Genomic DNA, 19902 nt, shown 5'->3' with positions numbered 1-19902 from the left:
TTTTTGCAAAAATATCAAAGCTTTCCACGTTTCTAGATGTTTCTATTAGTAAAGTCTTCTTCCTGATGAGACTATAGGTCATGACACAGGAAGGAGTTGACCAGCTGACCTCATTAGCATACACTTTGCATCATCCACCCACCCATTGCCAGGTGCACATTTTTAAATGAAATTTAATCAATCAGTGATCACCCTTCTCACTAAATACACAATATACAATCAGATTGCATAGTGTATGGCCATGTTTATATACCTAAAATTACTAGTTACACTTTCAGTGCCATTAATTGTTTCTTTTTTTTTTTTAATCAGAAAAACTTTTTATTTGGTTTTTCATAGCACAACATAAATAGTATACAAGAAAATGCGTAGGAAGACAGAAAACCTTTGCCAATACATGATTAGTGTTGCTCACGAATATTCGCATTGCGAATATTCGACTCGAATATAGCATATTCGAGAAATCGCGCTATATTTCGAAATTCGCGGTGAATATTCGCAATTCCGAATATTCGATTTTTTACAATTTTTTTTTTAAAACAGATCACATCCTAGATATCTCCATCGACGTCTAAAAGCATTGCTGGTATCATTAGAGACCCTGGGCCGAGTAGCTGAAGCGTTCATTGAATTTTCCAGAAAGATCGCAATGCGATTATTCGGCAAACGCAATATCGCGCGATTACTTTCCTCGCCCCGATCTTCCGCATCAGAGCGATTTTTACAGTTTCATTTTTAAAACAGATCACATCCTAGTGATCTCCATAGACGTCTGAAAGCATTGCTGGTATGATTAGAGACCTTGGGCCGAGTAGCTGAAGCGATCATTTTATATTGCCGAATATTCGCAATGCGAATATTCGGCAATAGGAATATTGCGCGATTATTTGCTCCGCCCTTTTGCATCAGAGCCAATCAGAGTTCTCCTTCCACACTCGTCAGAGGTTAGCAACCAATAGGAACCTGCCTGCATGGACATTATATAAGCTCACTCCCAGCACCATTTCATTGCAGATTCAGAAGCTGGCTATAGAGTGTGGAGGCTGTTTCTGTGTTCCTGGTTTCCTGTGTCTTTGTTCTTGATTGATTTAGATCATCACCAGCATTGCTATTTAGTGATTCCAGTGGATCTTTTCCAGTATATCAACTGCTTTTTTCAAAGCAATAGACCCAAGAGCTTTTTTCAAAGCTACGTTTTGTGCTGTTTTGTGCTGTTTTTTTCATTTGTGTTACTGTTTGATCCTGCAATCCTCGCTGTTCAGTGATATTTGCTAGAGATTTCAGAACACATTTTGCTGAGCTTTCTAAAAGAGCTTTTCTAAAAGCTAAGTTTTGTTCATCTTGTGTTACTGTTAGATCTTGCAGGTTCGCTGTTCAGTGATATTTGATAGGCATCTCAGTTCACATTTTGTTTAGTTTTTCCTAAAGAGCTTTTATAAAAGCTAAGTTTTGTGTTCAGTTTAGTTAAATTTTGTGTAGTAAGTGTACACACTGTTAGTGTACATTTATTTCATCTAGCTTAGCTTAGTGTGTGTTTAGTGTCTGTGTTTTGTGTTTAAAAAAAAAAAAAAAAAAAAAGTTAGTGTTTGTTTAGTGCTTTTTTTTTTTCTTTAATTTTGTAGTCCTTGTCTGGTGTACTACTTTTCTTATAGTTTAGTAGCTGTCTGTGTACGTCTTTGTCTGCGTGCCTGTCTTGTAAAAAATACACAAAAACACATTTTGTTCACATTTTCCCCCCCCAATAAAGTTTACCCCCCCCACACACATATCAGCAATAATGAGCGGCATCCGTGGCCGTGGCAGCAGGGGTAGGGGAGTTACTCCCAGTGCTGGATCGCTGCCAGCACGGGGTACCTCTCGTGCCCCTACTAGTGGTAGAGGATCGGGTGCAAGGGGAGTACGCCTGATCCGGGAGTTCTTCCCATCGGGCAGCCGCCCGATATTGCCATCTCAGGCTCAAGTAGTGGTGGACTACATGGGGCACAGCAGTGCCACTGAGTCGTCGGTCCCGACTCACAGTAGTACCACCATTACTCCGGTGCCTGTACTACCCCCCCCCAGCCCCCAAGAGTCCAGCATCTTACTGTTCGACAGCGACAGTGATAGGGATATCTTGGGGGAGGCCATGCATCAGGCAGACCTCCAGCTCTGTCCTGATGGTCAGGACCTTTTTGAAGGGATGGATGAGGAGGATGGGATACCTGCTGGCAGTATCCCAGAGACATCCCTTCAAACTGGTGCTGCTGTTTTGGTGCAGGAAACAGCAGCACCTAGTCAGACCCAGGCGTGGGTGAGGGGACAGCGGAGCCAGGCTAGAGGCTCCATGTCAGGTGGTTCCCTCAGACCAACACATTTCAGCCCTTGGTCTGACATCTCTGGGGGCGAAGAGGGTGACCCATCATGGTTGCCATCTGACGCGTCGGCTCACTACGTCAGTGACGACGGGGAAGGTAGGCACCCTGGTGAAACGGTGCGCCAGGTCACCACCAGGGAGACCATCGTCAGGGTCTCCACTGGTGATGGCAGCAGGAGGTGTCAGGAGGAGGAGCAGCAGCAGCAGCAGCAGCAGGCAGCTCCACCTGTGCGCACCGAGTCCCAGCAGGTGCAAGTAAGCGTCACCCCATCTGACAGGAGGGCGGTGCTGAAGTCACCTGTCTGGAATTACTTTACCCTGGTGGCAGACAACCCTACCGTGGCCATCTGCCGGATTTGTAAAGTGAGGGTGAAGAGAGGGAAGTGTTTGGCTCGGGTGGGTACCACAGCCCTGAACCAGCACCTGAGGATAAACCACTGGGCGGTGTATGACGAGATGAAGCGTGGTGGTGGTAGCAGCGCCACCACCACAAGTGAGCAGGGTACAGCAGCCCCTGCCACATCTTCATCTCTTTCCAGCAGGTCATACCCCCCCGCTCCCTCTAGTAGAGGTACTGGTACCGGCAGCCAGACCTCTACTTCCACAGCACCCTCCGCGTCTGTGTCCCGCACTGCCGTCCGGCGCCAGGCGTCGATTTCAGACGCCTTTGACCGCACCACTCCCTTCCCCCCTGGAGACCGACGTGTGCGTTCCCTCAATGGGCTCCTGGCAAGGGTTATTGCCCAACATCTGCTGCCCTTCAACATAGTTGACAGCAACCCCTTCAGGCAGATGTTGGAGCAGGCCCAACCCCAATGGCGTGTCCCCAGCCGCCATTTCTTTGCCAGGACTGGTGTCCCTGCCCTACACCAGCACATTGTGCAGAATGTAACCCTGTCGCTGGATCACGCTGTCAGCGACAGGGTTCATCTGACAATGGATGGCTGGACCAGCAGGCATGGGCAGGGGCGCTACATCAGCTTCACGGCCCATTGGGTTTCCCTCCGAGGCGTCGGTGAGGGATCGGCGGCAACCGATCTTGTGGTGCCGCCCCGGGGTGTCCAGGGGAGAACTGCTGGTCTCCCTCAAGCCACTGTCTCCGCAGCTGCTGAGCCTCCCAGCAAGCGCCCCCGTAGCTACTCAAGTGTGGGGCACGTGCGCTGTCAGGCCGTGCTCCAGCTTGTTAGTTTAGGGGACCGGAGACACACTGGAGAAGAAGTGCTGAAAGCACTTCAGGCTCAGGTCCAGAAGTGGCTGACACCCCGAAGGCTCCAGGCAGGTATGGTTGTCTGCGATAACGGCAGCAACCTACTCGCCGCCCTTAGTGCTGGCAGTCTGACCCACGTGCCCTGTCTGGCACATGTCCTCAACCTGGTGGTGCAGAAGTTCCTGCGCACTTATCCAGGGTTGAGTGACATTGTGGCAAAGGCGCGTAGGATTGCCAGCCACTTCAGGCGCTCCCCAACCGCTACCGCGTCCCTGTCCAAATTGCAGCGGAAGTACAATCTGCCCCTTCACAGGCTGATTGTGGACAGTGTGACGCGGTGGAACTCCACCCTCCACATGCTGAAGAGGTTGTGGGAGCAGCAAAGGGCGGTGAGGGAGTACCTGATGGAACTAGGCACTGAGAGGGCTTCACCACAACTCCCTTTCATCGCCTGTGCGCAGTGGGGGCAGATAAACCAGGTCTGCCAAGTGTTGTCCTCCTTCGAGCAGGCGACCAAGATGGTCAGCAGTGAGCAAATCGGCCTCAATAGCGTGCTGCCAATACTGTTCATGCTGGAGAGGACACTAGATCGCCTGCTCGAGGCTGGGGAGAGTGCCTTGGTGGAGCAGGAGGAGTCAGCAATGCTCCACCGAGACCAGGGCCAGGACGAGGAGGAGGAGGAGGAGGATGATGATGAAGAGGAGGAGGAGGTGGTTGCTGGTGTCGTCCCGGAGTCAGGGCCTGGTCAGGAGGGAGAGCCGGTGTTGGGGGCACCGATAGTCCGGGGGTTGGGCATGTCTGAGTTTGACCAGCAGCGCCTCAGGGATGAAGAGTCGCACCTCATTCACCTGGCCAGCATTGAGGAGTCACAGCGGGCTGTGCTCTTCCCCATGGCTGCCCACATGCTGAGATGCCTCAGGAGGGACCCCCGGGTTAAGACCATCAAGACGAGGGATGATTTCTGGATGGCCACCCTTTTGGATCCCAGGTGCAAGGGGAAACTGGAGCAGTTCATCCCAGCCAGCCGGAGGCAGCACCGGATGGAGGAACTGCAGGCAGCCATTGTCAGACGGTTGGAGCAGGCAACTCCCCGGCCTCCAGTTGTCCCCCCTCATCTCACCCAGCAGGTGGCTGCACCCAGCTGCAGCCGAGCAGGGGACCTAATGGAAGAGATGAGGATGTTCTTCCAAACCGAGCGACCCAGTACCAGCACCAGCAGCAGCAGCAGTCACCACCAGCGGCTGGCCCACATGGTGGCAGACTACATGGCGTCCGTCGGTGCTTCTGACAGTATGAGCACCGACGACCCCATGGAGTACTGGGTTGCCAGATTGGACACCTGCCGCAAGCTCGCTCAGTATGCGCTGGAGTTATTGTCTTGCCCCCCCCTCCAGCGTACTATCTGAGCGGACATTCAGCGCGGCAGGTGGGGTGGTCACGGACAAGAGGACCCGTCTGTCCACAGACTCCGTGGACAGACTCACATTCATAAAGATGAATGAGTCCTGGATCGGCGGTGACTTTCTGGCACCCGTCGTCGGTTCAGGGCGCTGAAGGGTCCCTTGCCATGCATTCCCTGATGAAGCCCCGGACCTGATGTATTTACAGTGCTGAATATAACTATTTTAACATCAGAGAAAATCAATGTTAATATTTGGTACAGTAGGCTTTCTTTGCAATCACAGCGGTCAAACCTTTCTTGTAGTTTTACACCAGCTTTGCACACACTGGAGGAGGGATTTTGGCCCACTCCTCCACACAGATCTTCTCTACATCAGTCATGTTTCTGGGCTCTCGCTGAGAAACACGGAGTTTGAGCTCCCTCCAAAGATTCTCTATTGGGTTTAGGTCTGGAGACTGGCTAGGCCACGCCAGAACCTTGATATGCTCCTTACAGAGCCAATCCTTGGTTATCCTGGCTGTGTGCTTTGGGTCATTGTCATGTTGGAAGACCCAGCCTCGACCCATCTTCAAAGCTCTAACTCAGGGAAGGAGGTTGTTGCCCAAAATCTTGCAATACATGGCCACGGTCATCCTCTCCTTAATACAGTGCAGTCACCCTGTCCCATGTGCAGAAAAACACCACCAAAGCATGATGCTACCACCCCCATGCTTCACATTAGGGATGGCGTTCTTGGCATGGTACTCATCATTATTCTTCCTCCGAACACGGTTAGTGAAATTATGATCAAAAAGTTATATTATAGTCTCATCTGACCACATGATTTTCTCCCATGACTCCTCTGGATCAGTCAAGACAATTATGTCAGCAGTTATTTCACACCCTATATACTCTTATTAATAATGCTGTTCATCATGGCACCTCCTGCCCATGTGATATGACTCTGTATCAACTACTACTGTTAATACTACTACTGCTGCTTCTACTGCTGCTGCCGCCCAGTCAATACACCTATGTCAGCAGTTGTTTCACACTCTATATACTCTTATTCCTACTGCTGTTTATCATGGCACCTCCTGTCCATGTGATATGACTCTGTATCAACTACTACTGTTAATACTACTACTGCTGCTTCTGCTGTTGCTGCTGCCGCCCAGTCAATACACCTATGTCAGCAGTTATTTCACACTCTATATACTCTTATTAAGACTGCTGTACATCATGGCAACTCCTGCCCATGTGATATGACTCTGTATCAACTACTACTGTTAATACTACTACTGCTGCTTCTGCTGTTGCTGCTGCCGCCCAGTCAATACACCTATGTCAGCAGTTGTTTCACACTCTATATACTCTTATTCCTACTGCTGTTCATCATGGCACCTCCTGCCCATGTGATATGACTCTGTATCAACTACTACTGTTAATACTACTACTGCTGCTTCTGCTGCTGCTGCCGCCCAGTCAATACACCTATGTCAGCAGTTATTTCACACTCTATATACTCTTATTAAGACTGCTGTACATCATGGCAACTCCTGCCCATGTGATATGACTCTGTATCAACTACTACTGTTAATACTACTACTGCTGCTTCTGCTGTTGCTGCTGCCGCCCAGTCAATACACCTATGTCAGCAGTTATTTCACACTCTATATACTCTTATTAAGACTGCTGTACATCATGGCAACTCCTGCCCATGTGATATGACTCTGTATCAACTACTACTGTTAATACTACTACTGCTGCTTCTGCTGCTGCTGCCGCCCAGTCAATACACCTATGTCAGCAGTTATTTCACACTCTATATACTCTTATTAAGACTGCTGTACATCATGGCAACTCCTGCCCATGTGATATGACTCTGTATCAACTACTACTGTTAATACTACTACTGCTGCTTCTGCTGTTGCTGCTGCCGCCCAGTCAATACACCTATGTCAGCAGTTGTTTCACACTCTATATACTCTTATTCCTACTACTGTTCATCATGGCACCTCCTGCCCATGTGATATGACTCTGTATCAACTACTACTGTTAATACTACTACTGCTGCTTCTGCTGTTGCTGCTGCCGCCCAGTCAATACACCTATGTCAGCAGTTGTTTCACACTCTATATACTCTTATTCCTACTGCTGTTCATCATGGCACCTCCTGCCCATGTGATATGACTCTGTATCAACTACTACTGTTAATACTACTACTGCTGCTTCTGCTGCTGCTGCCGCCCAGTCAATACACCTATGTCAGCAGTTATTTCACACTCTATATACTCTTATTAAGACTGCTGTACATCATGGCAACTCCTGCCCATGTGATATGACTCTGTATCAACTACTACTGTTAATACTACTACTGCTGCTTCTGCTGTTGCTGCTGCCGCCCAGTCAATACACCTATGTCAGCAGTTATTTCACACTCTATATACTCTTATTAAGACTGCTGTACATCATGGCAACTCCTGCCCATGTGATATGACTCTGTATCAACTACTACTGTTAATACTACTACTACTGCTTCTGCTGCTGCTGCCGCCCAGTCAATACACCTATGTCAGCAGTTATTTCACACTCTATATACTCTTATTAAGACTGCTGTACATCATGGCAACTCCTGCCCATGTGATATGACTCTGTATCAACTACTACTGTTAATACTACTACTGCTGCTTCTGCTGTTGCTGCTGCCGCCCAGTCAATACACCTATGTCAGCAGTTATTTCACACTCTATATACTCTTATTAAGACTGCTGTACATCATGGCAACTCCTGCCCATGTGATATGACTCTGTATCAACTACTACTGTTAATACTACTACTGCTGCTTCTGCTGTTGCTGCTGCCGCCCAGTCAATACACCTATGTCAGCAGTTGTTTCACACTCTATATACTCTTATTCCTACTACTGTTCATCATGGCACCTCCTGCCCATGTGATATGACTCTGTATCAACTACTACTGTTAATACTACTACTGCTGCTTCTGCTGTTGCTGCTGCCGCCCAGTCAATACACCTATGTCAGCAGTTGTTTCACACTCTATATACTCTTATTCCTACTGCTGTTCATCATGGCACCTCCTGCCCATGTGATATGACTCTGTATCAACTACTACTGTTAATACTACTACTGCTGCTTCTGCTGCTGCTGCCGCCCAGTCAATACACCTATGTCAGCAGTTATTTCACACTCTATATACTCTTATTAAGACTGCTGTACATCATGGCAACTCCTGCCCATGTGATATGACTCTGTATCAACTACTACTGTTAATACTACTACTGCTGCTTCTGCTGTTGCTGCTGCCGCCCAGTCAATACACCTATGTCAGCAGTTATTTCACACTCTATATACTCTTATTAAGACTGCTGTACATCATGGCAACTCCTGCCCATGTGATATGACTCTGTATCAACTACTACTGTTAATACTACTACTGCTGCTTCTGCTGCTGCTGCCGCCCAGTCAATACACCTATGTCAGCAGTTATTTCACACTCTATATACTCTTATTAAGACTGCTGTACATCATGGCAACTCCTGCCCATGTGATATGACTCTGTATCAACTACTACTGTTAATACTACTACTGCTGCTTCTGCTGTTGCTGCTGCCGCCCAGTCAATACACCTATGTCAGCAGTTATTTCACACTCTATATACTCTTATTAAGACTGCTGTACATCATGGCAACTCCTGCCCATGTGATATGACTCTGTATCAACTACTACTGTTAATACTACTACTGCTGCTTCTGCTGTTGCTGCTGCCGCCCAGTCAATACACCTATGTCAGCAGTTGTTTCACACTCTATATACTCTTATTCCTACTGCTGTTCATCATGGCACCTCCTGCCCATGTGATATGACTCTGTATCAACTACTACTGTTAATACTACTACTGCTGCTTCTGCTGTTGCTGCTGCCGCCCAGTCAATACACCTATGTCAGCAGTTGTTTCACACTCTATATACTCTTATTCCTACTGCTGTTCATCATGGCACCTCCTGCCCATGTGATATGACTCTGTATCAACTACTACTGTTAATACTACTACTGCTGCTTCTGCTGTTGCTGCTGCCGCCCAGTCAATACACCTATGTCAGCAGTTATTTCACACTCTATATACTCTTATTAAGACTGCTGTACATCATGGCAACTCCTGCCCATGTGATATGACTCTGTATCAACTACTACTGTTAATACTACTACTGCTGCTTCTGCTGCTGCTGCCGCCCAGTCAATACACCTATGTCAGCAGTTATTTCACACTCTATATACTCTTATTAAGACTGCTGTACATCATGGCAACTCCTGCCCATGTGATATGACTCTGTATCAACTACTACTGTTAATACTACTACTGCTGCTTCTGCTGTTGCTGCTGCCGCCCAGTCAATACACCTATGTCAGCAGTTGTTTCACACTCTATATACTCTTATTCCTACTGCTGTTCATCATGGCACCTCCTGCCCATGTGATATGACTCTGTATCAACTACTACTGTTAATACTACTACTGCTGCTTCTGCTGCTGCTGCCGCCCAGTCAATACACCTATGTCAGCAGTTATTTCACACTCTATATACTCTTATTAAGACTGCTGTACATCATGGCAACTCCTGCCCATGTGATATGACTCTGTATCAACTACTACTGTTAATACTACTACTGCTGCTTCTGCTGTTGCTGCTGCCGCCCAGTCAATACACCTATGTCAGCAGTTATTTCACACTCTATATACTCTTATTAAGACTGCTGTACATCATGGCAACTCCTGCCCATGTGATATGACTCTGTATCAACTACTACTGTTAATACTACTACTGCTGCTTCTGCTGCTGCTGCCGCCCAGTCAATACACCTATGTCAGCAGTTATTTCACACTCTATATACTCTTATTAAGACTGCTGTACATCATGGCAACTCCTGCCCATGTGATATGACTCTGTATCAACTACTACTGTTAATACTACTACTGCTGCTTCTGCTGTTGCTGCTGCCGCCCAGTCAATACACCTATGTCAGCAGTTATTTCACACTCTATATACTCTTATTAAGACTGCTGTACATCATGGCAACTCCTGCCCATGTGATATGACTCTGTATCAACTACTACTGTTAATACTACTACTGCTGCTTCTGCTGTTGCTGCTGCCGCCCAGTCAATACACCTATGTCAGCAGTTGTTTCACACTCTATATACTCTTATTCCTACTGCTGTTCATCATGGCACCTCCTGCCCATGTGATATGACTCTGTATCAACTACTACTGTTAATACTACTACTGCTGCTTCTGCTGCTGCTGCCGCCCAGTCAATACACCTATGTCAGCAGTTATTTCACACTCTATATACTCTTATTAAGACTGCTGTACATCATGGCAACTCCTGCCCATGTGATATGACTCTGTATCAACTACTACTGTTAATACTACTACTGCTGCTTCTGCTGTTGCTGCTGCCGCCCAGTCAATACACCTATGTCAGCAGTTATTTCACACTCTATATACTCTTATTAAGACTGCTGTACATCATGGCAACTCCTGCCCATGTGATATGACTCTGTATCAACTACTACTGTTAATACTACTACTGCTGCTTCTGCTGCTGCTGCCGCCCAATCAATACACCTATGTCAGCAGTTATTTCACACTCTATATACTCTTATTAAGACTGCTGTACATCATGGCAACTCCTGCCCATGTGATATGACTCTGTATCAACTACTACTGTTAATACTACTACTGCTGCTTCTGCTGTTGCTGCTGCCGCCCAGTCAATACACCTATGTCAGCAGTTATTTCACACTCTATATACTCTTATTAAGACTGCTGTACATCATGGCAACTCCTGCCCATGTGATATGACTCTGTATCAACTACTACTGTTAATACTACTACTGCTGCTTCTGCTGTTGCTGCTGCCGCCCAGTCAATACACCTATGTCAGCAGTTGTTTCACACTCTATATACTCTTATTCCTACTGCTGTTCATCATGGCAACTCCTGCCCAAGTGATATGACTCTGTATCAACTACTACTGCTAATTCTACTACTGCTGCTGCTGCTGCTGCTGCTGCTCAGTCAAGACAACTATGTCAAAAGTAATTTCCCACTCTATATACTCCTATTACCACTGCTGTTCATCATGGCACCTCCTGCCCAAGTGATATGACTCTGTATCTACTACTACTACTACTACTGCTGCTGCTGCTCAGTCAAGACACCTATGTAAAAAGTTAATTCCCACTCTATATATACTCCTATTACCACTGCTGTTCACTGATACCACTGATAGTTAATTTATCCCTTAACTACCCCCATTTGTGAGGGTCGGGGTTTTCCTTTAAAGTCCCATGCAAATCAATGGAAAATGTATGTTCCCACATAACTTCTGTACGCCTGGAGATATTTCAATAATACCCGCTATACATATTACTTATATGCCAAATAAAAATATATAACAGTTAAATTAACCCTTACCAACACCCTTATATAAAAGATGGGTATATTTATATTACTATGATTTTCCTCCCCAAAAGGTTAAGATAGGAAGACCAGGCAACGCCGGGTATTCAGCTAGTAATAGTATAAAATGTTTTCGGTTATTATTAAGCTAGATGTGTTGATGTTGATGTTGATGTTGATGTGTTAGATGTGAAGTTAGATGTGTTTAAAAAAACTAACAATTTCAATAAGAAATGAAACCTTTGCAAAATATAACATTTTTTATTAAAAAAAAAAAAAAAAAATTAGGACATTAACTTCTGAAGCTCTGTCACCTCATCCATGTTTTTCGCCAGTTGTTGCACCAGTTGTTGATTTTGGCGCATCAAAAACAGTATCTGCTGCTCATTTGCCATTACTCTCTTCGTCAGGTTTTTCATGGCAGCTTGTTTCACCTCTAGCTTTTTTAGAACTGTTAGGATATAAGAAAAAAACATTTGGATTTCAAAGACCGTTACGAAAGATTATTTTCAGCCATAAAAATAATAAAGTCTGACTTAAGAGACTCTATGAAAGAGGATCTGGCAGAGGCAATTCTCTTCCTTAGAACTCTACATTGCATTTATTTGCATTTGCTAAGCCTAGAACTACATTTCAAGATTAATATAAACCATTTCTAGGTTTTTCATATATTTTTTTTTGGTTCATTATAGATAAGCTTTGTTTTGGTTCTAAAACAGCCAAATAATGTGGTCTGTATTTTTGAACTGTTAAAGATCATGTTCCTGATGTTTAAGCCTGCTGCTACTATCCAGTCACTTGATTGTTTTCATTGTGTTTGTCTTTTGCTTAAACTGTGCAATACAGTAGACTGTTGGCTTCCCAGCCAGTAGTCCTGTGGTAGTTTGCGTTTCTTTCCCTCAAGGAATCTATAAAATACATTCGCATATTAATACAGAGGAGTCGGAGTCGGGGAGTCGGGGAGTCGGGGAGTCGGAGTCTGAAGTACATAAAACTGAGGAGTCGGAGTCGAAAAATTTATCTACCGACTCCACAGCCCTGCTTTAAATGCTGTCCATTTTTAGAGCTACATTTTATTGTTGAAATGTTATTAATATATGTGCACATATTTACCCTCCTGATTGACGGTATAATTAACCGTCTCATCCTGCTCCTCTTCCTCGTCACCCACTACTCCACCAGAAGTTTCGGGGGGGGGGTGCAGCTCCTCCTCTTGCTCCTCCACAGGAACTGGGGGTGGTGATGTGGATGGCCCTGGCTGCTCCTCCTCATCCCTCTCCTCCTCTTCCACATCCTCCTCCTGCTCCTCCTCTGCGGCCTGTCGCCTTGTGCGCTTGGGGCGCACAGTTGGTAGCGGAGCTCCTATAATAACACAATGTTCATATATTATAAAAATGTTTTCTAATGACGTATGCAAATTCTGTGTACTCTACTGTATTGTATATGAATACAAATTAATTTATATAGACAGTTAACCAATGGGACAATGTTATATTAAAGGGTCTTGTGGGCACTACAGGGGACTGAGCGTGAGCTGGGCTGCCACCATGGTAAAATGAGCTGTTTTTGTCTCCTTTGTTTTGTTCAGACGATCTCATGTTAAAAAAAAGTACTTGATGGAGTACACAGGATTACTATAACAACCCCACGCCTAACACAGGAATTTAGTGGGAATCTATATATATAAAACTCAACGTGTGTGTGCATGTATGTATGTATGTTCCACCATCACGTCCAAACGGCTAAAGATATTTACATGAAACTTGGCACACAGGTTACTTATATGTCAGCCACAAATATAGGATTGGTGGTTTAACCCATACCCACCCCCATTTGCCTTGGTCAGGGTTTTTCTTTAAAGTCCCATTCAACTCTATGGGAAATACATGTTATTTCATAACAGCTGTAGATATTTCGATAACACTTGGTCACATGTTATCTATACGTCCACTTAAAGTATAGGATCGTTAATTTATCCCTTAACTAACCCCATTGGTGAGGGTCGGGCTTTTTGTTTAAAGTCCCATGCAAAGCAATGGGAAAAGTATGTTCCCACATAACTTCTGTGTTCCTGTCTGCTGTCCCATGTTTTTTTCCAACAGTACTATGAATACCTTGGCTGGTGGTGATATATGTTACAACAACATGGCGTCTTGGTTAACAACATCTGACCTTACATTAATTACATATGACCTTACATAACTGTCCCCAAGGGACCCGGGCTGGCTCAACGCGATTGCCACTGCGCTGACAAGCCATTCACCTCTGCAGCTAGGGGTTCGGATCCCGCTCTCGGCTACATGTGAATTGAGTTTGGTGGTCTCAGCTCGGCCCCCGGTGGGTGTGCTATGCGAGGTAAGCCTGCGCTTAGTATGCCCACCTCCCTCCCACAAAAACCACCACACTTACACACGCACTCGCAATTGGGTTAACATGCACGCACTCTGACCATGCGGTCTCTAAAAAGAGAGGCGAAGGACTAACGGGGCTGGTTGAGCGGGCAAATCCTCTCACTCCCTTATAGGGAGTCCCTCTGCCCCGTTGGGCTTCGAAGCGGAGCAGGTAGGACGGTCTGTGTGGGAGGACCCCCTCACACCCGCCATTGCCACCCGGGGCATGGAGAAAGGTGGCAGATTACCTCTGGGGGAGGCCTGCCTACTCCCAACTCCTGCAGTCCGGCTCCTCTCTCGAGTACACGCACAAAATACACTTTAGGGAAAAAAAAACATAACTGTGACCAATAACTTACCAGGATGATATTTATTCCGGATACGCCTGACCCGGTTCATCTGGCGCCTCTTCAGGTCGGACCACTTTTTGAGGATCGCCATGCGAGTGTGTTCTTCGCCTAGTTCCTCAATCAGGGAGCTTATAACTCCCTGTTTTTCTTGCTGCCTCCGCAGCTCATCGTATCCTGTTTCCAGGAACTTCTGCAAGATGAAGAACAAAATATATTGTAATACTTTTGTTGACAGCCTTATGGATATATGACATAAATGTATGCTATTCAACAATTGGAAGCATTCTCGCCTTATTAATCAATGACAGGGGTAACATGACAGATTTTATATACTGCCATTTCGGTCGCCACCTTTTTTACATAAATATAGCAGCCATTATCATTTGCATAATTATGAATATATACTAACTTTTAAACTAGACTAAAATGCAGTTGAAGATAATGAAATAACAGTGGTCAAAATACTTACACAAATCAGCAACTTTTCCTCAGATACAGTGAAATTACTTCCAACCATCTTGCTCTGCGATTGCGTTGCGATCATAAAGTTGGAAACTGGCAAGGGTCCAGGAAATGGTCGCGTGTTGTTCGCGTGTTGATTGCGCTGCTTGGACCGAGATGGGTCCATATGGCTTCGGCTGTATGGACCACAGTAACTCTTTTCCCTGTCAGGAGCCTAACGCCCCGGGGGGTCAGAGACGGGACCTTTTCGGAGTACCACTGACGTATGCAACCGTCGCAGTTTTTTGTGATGTCACTCTTTAGGTGTGTGCAAATTTTTCCTTGCACCGGGTGGAGTTTTTGGGTTGTGTTTTGCACGCCACAGGCTTTTCAACAGAAAATAACCAGCTGGAGGCAGAATGGTTGCAAAACACTACGGGTTTGTTACCTAACTCTGGGTTTCAAGACCAGTCCACCTCCAGCTGTTGCAAAACTACTACTCCCATCAGCCACGGTCTGTCAGTGCATGCTAAGAATTTTACTTTTGCTGCATCTAGGGTGCCACAGTTTAGAGACCCGTGCATAAAGGCCTGAAAAATGTGGGCCTGCAGAACTTACAATACTAGAAGTGCCAGCATTCCCAGGCATGCTGGAAGTTGTAGTTCTGCAACATCTAAAGGGCAATATGTATTCGAACGTCCTTGGGCCTTGAGGACACTGAAGTCAGGACGTTCGCATACGTCCTATGTCCAAAAAAATGTTAAATTCATTATGCTAAATAACAAGGAAAAGTGCCTAAATACACATTTGCCAACCAGGGTGTCTGCAGCTGTCCAGGCATGCTGGGACTTGTAGTTTTGTAAAAGCAGGAGACACATTTTTTGTGAAATACTAATATCTGAACATATATACTAACTTTTAAACTAGAATAAAATGCAGTTGAAGATGATGAAATAACAGTGGTCAAAATACTTACACAAATCAGCAACTTTTCCTCAGACTTAGTGAAATTGCTTCCAACCATGTTGCTGTAATATTGCGCTGCGAACATAAGTTGGAAACTGGCAAGGCTCCAGGAAATGGTCGCGTGTTGTTCGCGCTATTGCGCATGCGCGATCGAAAAATCGCAATCGCAATATGTTTTTGGGTTAAAATATCATACATATTCGATTTCAGAGTGCTGCTACAGCAGTTTTCGAAATATCTGCAATCAATTTCGCATTCGCATTTTGTGAAATTGCGTTAAAATATCTCGAATATTCGATTTCAGAGTGAGCCAATCAGAGCGCTCCTCCAGCATATCTCGAAATTGCGCAATAAATATCGCATTCGCATGTTGCGATATTTCGATAAAATATCACGAATATTCTGAGCCAATCAGAGCGCTCCTCCAGCATATCTCGAAATTGCGCAATAAATATCGCATTCGCATGTTGCGATATTTCGATAAAATATCAGGAATATTCTGAGCCAATCAGAGCGCTCCTCCAGCATATCTCGAAATTGCGCAATAAATATCGCATTCGCATGTTGCGATATTTCGATAAAATATCACGAATATTCTGAGCCAATCAGAGCGCTCCTCCAGCATATCTCGAAATTGCGCAATAAATATCGCATTCGCATGTTGCGATATTTCGATAAAATATCACGAATATTCTAAGCCAATCAGAGCGCTCATACCGCAGTTATTAAAAAATCGCAATTATTTTCGCATTCGCAATAGCGAAAAATCGCAATCAATTAATTTCGATAAAATATCACGAATATTCGAATTTAGCGAATATATCTCGAATATTCGAATATATATTCGAGATATATCGCGAAATCGAATATGGCATATTCTGCTCAACACTATACATGATATAGAAACGAGTTGTGTGTCATCAATGGCAATATAAAAATATATATCAGAACATTTTGAAAAAAAAAAATTTAGGCATACTAACCAACAATGAAATTAGTATAGTATATGGATTGCGCTACCCTGGTGGTTGACCTACATCCACCTAATCCTGTGCAATACTTACAATTATTAACCCCTATACATATCACCCATAAATGACAATCCAGCAAACATATATGTGTATATAAATGTGTACCAGGTGCTCATATACAAATATTCTTCTCAGAAGGATGTGAAAACACACACATATGCGTACCATACACATATTAAATAGTGCACGTAAAAAAGAGCGTGCATTACCCTATATTAGGTTCACAAAAAAATTCTTATCACAAAGACAAACAACCTTTTTAGTGACAAAAAATATTTTAAAAAATGTATAAAAAAATAATAGAAATTGAATAATAGAGAATTTCTAAATGGATCCTCTTCCCTTTAAAGTCCCAATGTGATAACCAAGTGCTCTTAGGCAATCAATACTCCTCCTGCGGAGTGTTAAAACACAACGTGATTTCACCACTTCCGTGATTGTCCCATCACCTATAAGAATGGCCCCTCACCAGATCACATTCAATAAATGCCTTTGGTTCATTCCCAGGATAACCACTCCTATTTTGCGTCTCCACAACTGTCAGGTGTCTTGGGTATATTAATGTGGTCTTTTTTTCTCTACAAAAGCTCACAGAAAAACAGTGCCCCTCATAGTGTAGTAGGTAAAATTATTTATTAGTTAAAAAACAAAGCATATATTGCACTCACATTTCGTTGTGCCCGTATTCCGGCACCAAGCTTCTCCAGCCGTGTATGCAAACATATGAAGGAAAAAAGGCATTCCTCTCTTGTGTTCCCCCTACGCCTGTCTTACGGTCAGCGTGTTGTCCCGTAGATGTCAGCAGCCTCTACGCGTTTCGCAAGATATATTGCGTCCTCAGGAAGCTGCTGTACTACTGTTGTGCTTCTGTATTTAAAACCCTCAATGTCCGATTGTAATTTAGAGTTCCTGCCCATCACCCCCTCCCGGAAATGTGCGGACCGGAAGTTGTCCTGCCGCCATTTTACTTCCTGGAACCACTGCTCTGATACCCCCATCTTTATTCCCCTGTTTCTACTGTTTAGTTTTTTTTTTTTTTTTTATGTATGCTGGCCGTGCTTTATCCCCCTTCCAACCCCCTTGCGCTTTGCAGGTTACAATTTGTGTCTGCCGTGTTCCCGTCCTTTTCCACGGTCAGGAACCGCTGATCCCGTCTGGCCGGATGTTGTTATTTTGCCAGACCGGATAGGGCATTTCCGCCATCTTTGTTTGTCCTGTACACTTTCTTTCGTTGGACGGAAGCCGCTGGTTCCGTCTGGCCGGATGTTGTTACTCCGCCAGACCGGAAGCAGCGTTTCCGCCATCTTGGTTTATCCTCTTCCCTTACTTTTTCTGACCTGTAGCTACCAATCCCGTAGCTAACCAACAAACTTTAAACAACTAGAAAATTAGAGTTCGATATTTGAAATATAATAGTAAACTATAACCGGTCCCAGAGACCTGGGAACGTGTATCATCCAAACATTCTGCCCGACCCATCACAGTCGCCATTTTCTCTGCAGGAACCATATACTTTAACAGCCAATCTATCCGGTCCCTCAAACCAGTTCTATTTGACCACTATCCTTGTAGTAGTCTGTCCTTAACCAGCTGATGGGGTGCGAGCCCGCAACATCCACAGTGCCATTAATTGTTAACGGCACACCAAACACAGAATCAAACACATTTTGTCATGTGAAAAAAACGAGGGGCAAATGCTGCAAAACACACAGTAAATAACACACAATCCACAAATGCCAAAATGTCCCATAAGCCACATGTACTGCAGCCAATTGAAATCAACAAGCTGCCCTATGCGTGTCACAGGAAAAACGAGACACAAAATGTACTGCTTGATGTGAATGTGACAGGAATGTGAAATTGTTGCGATGACACAAAAACAACAAGGCTCCAGTCACATCTGTGTGTTTCCTTGCATTTCAGAAATGTGCCGCACCAAAAAACGCACCAAGCTCCACTCTAAAAAAAAAGAAGTTCCATAAGCTTATTTGGGGCAATTGCTGTGTGTAGGGCAGCCCATTCATGTGGATTGGCTGCCCTATGTGTGATGAGTGAAAATGCTCCAAAACACCATGTGGGAATGCGAGTTCCAGATATATAGATATGTGAACGGGGATTGACAGCTGAGTGTTTGTCCACTCCCTCCTATGTACTTGTATAAAGATGGTCATACACTATGCCATCTGATTGTATATTGTGTATTTAGTGAGAAGGGTGATCACGGATTGATTGCATTTAATTAAAAAAAAGTTCACCTGGGAATGGGTGGGTGGATGATGCAGGGTGTGTGCTAAAAAGGTCAGCTGGTCATCTCCTTCCTGTGTCATGACCTATAGTCTGATCAGGATGAAGACATTACTAATGGAAACATCTGGAAACATGGATTAGGACAAGAAAAGTAAGTGACTGTAGATTTAATGGAAAGCTTTGATATTTTTGCAAAAAAAAGTACATGAATGTTAAATTGGTGCATAGGGAAACTGTAATTTAGAAAAAAAGTGAACAAAGGTGAACTTACCCTTTAAGGGGGCCAGCAATCATGCGCATGAATATATTTACAACAAAAAAAAACATGAATGCAAAAGCAACTTAAACCAACACAAACCCTTTATCTTTAGTCTTTGGGGGGAGGGTGAAATAAAAAAGAAACATAAAACTGATATATTTTGGAGATTTTTTTTTTTTTATAGTATGTTGTGTGGTTATGTAGGTCTCATCTAGGCTATAAAATGTTATTGCTAGACCTAGCAAAAAAAGAAGCAAGGGTTTGAAAGCTTTGCTGGGGGGTTATTAACATTCTTTGAAGAAAAACAGACCTACTAGCTCGATCACCAGATAAAAATAGAAGAAAAAATCCATAAAAGAAAATGAATGCAGCCATCACATCTAAGAAATGGTAAGCTGCAATACATTTAATGTTCTCTTTTTTAATACCACGTTCAAGTCAATTCATCTGTGCATGTAAACTGTACTGATGCTTCATCCTAATAAAGTCTAACTTCCTGGTGCTCTTGCCAGTCCTTTGTGTGCAGCCCCATTTTCTTGTTAATTCTAACAAATGGCTTCTGACCCTTGGTAGCATTTATCCAAGTTTTATTGTTAAGAATTCAGAAATTTCAGCCTTTTAGCAAAAAGATAGGATTATCTGTGTCAATATTATAGACTATATACACTTCAAGGCAAAACTAGAATGTGTTTTGGTGCTTTTTAAGACTGCAATTGACTTTATCTGGTTCCTGAAGGTTAGGGAAGCTACTGTCAACTACTGCAGAGCTGTTCAAAAAATGTTCCCTCGTT

This window comes from Rana temporaria, chromosome 1, assembly GCF_905171775.1.
Source record: "Rana temporaria chromosome 1, aRanTem1.1, whole genome shotgun sequence".
Lineage (NCBI taxonomy): Eukaryota > Metazoa > Chordata > Amphibia > Anura > Ranidae > Rana > Rana temporaria.
This window is presented reverse-complemented; position numbering follows the sequence as displayed.